At 40.7% G+C, this 1133-nt stretch overlaps 1 non-coding gene across 1 annotated transcript; it reads left to right on the top strand.

The window, feature by feature from the left end:
* The first annotated feature begins 765 nt into the window (after positions 1-765).
* LOC127745892 (small nucleolar RNA R71) lies at positions 766-868 on the top strand. Its single transcript, XR_008007515.1, has one exon. It is a non-coding gene; the product is annotated as a small nucleolar RNA R71 (small nucleolar RNA).
* The last annotated feature ends 265 nt before the right edge of the window (positions 869-1133 follow it).

Below are 1133 nucleotides of genomic sequence, written 5' to 3'. Positions count from 1 at the left end.
GCCTCGAGATTCTTAATAACTACTCCTCTGCTGCTTATGTTTCCTCTCTCTTCTTCTTTGAATTTCTTTATGTCTTCAACTTCTTTGCAAAGATTTTCAAGCATTGCTTCCATCCTGGCCATCCTGTCATTCTTCTGTGGTGATGGTTCATTCAAATTGGGGTGTTGAGAGTGGCTATTATGGCTTTGGTATGGTGGATGGGAATGAGTGTTTTGTGTGGTATGGTATGGTTTTTGGTTGGAGTTTTGGTTGGTGGAGTTATTGAACTGGTTAGGATTGTGTGGTCTATGGTCTTGGCCTTGGTTTTGTTGGTTTCCCCATCCAAAGTTTGGGTGGTTCCTCCAACCCGAGTTATAGGTTTTGGAATAGGGATTATTGGCTTGCCTAGATGAATTTCCAATATAATTAGCGTCCTCACAGTTAACTCCTTCTTCAGTCTCCAACCCTTCTTGAGGTGAGGGTTGAGAGTGGATAGCTGCAACCTGATTCTTCTCCATTTGCTTGGTCAGTTCAGTAAGTTGCTTGGTGATCATCTTGTTATGGGCTAGGATTGCATCCATTTGGTTTAATTCTAAGATTCCCCTGTTATTGCTCCTGTCTGAGGCATAAAAATACTCATTGTCAGCCACTGTCTCTATAACATCGATGGCTTCTTCAATGGTCTTCTTCCTGTTAAGTGAACCTCCAGATGAGTGGTCTAGAGCCTTCTTTCATTCATAATTCAACCCTTCATAGAAGATATGAATTTGTACCCACTCATTAAACATGCCAGGGGGCATCTCCTTGTCAAATCCTTGAATCTTTCCCAGGCTTTATAAATTGTCTCACCATCCAGCTATCTGAATGTTTATACTTCAGTTCTTAGCCTATTTACTTTTTGTGGCGGGTAGAACTTTGTCAAGAATCTGTTCATTACATCCTCCCATGTTGTTAAGCTTTCCTTGGGGAATGATTCCAGCCATTTTGATGCTTTGTCCCTCAAAGAAAATGGAAACAGTAATAATCTATAGGTGTCAAGATGAACACCATTAGACTTAACCGTGTCACATATACTTTGGAATTTAGTGAGATGCTCATTTAGGTCCTCTTGTGCACTTCCTCCATAAGAATAGTTGTTTTGCACAAGAGTTATG

The sequence above is a fragment of the Arachis duranensis genome, chromosome 3, assembly GCF_000817695.3.
Source record: "Arachis duranensis cultivar V14167 chromosome 3, aradu.V14167.gnm2.J7QH, whole genome shotgun sequence".
Lineage (NCBI taxonomy): Eukaryota > Viridiplantae > Streptophyta > Magnoliopsida > Fabales > Fabaceae > Arachis > Arachis duranensis.
This window is presented reverse-complemented; position numbering and strand designations above follow the sequence as displayed.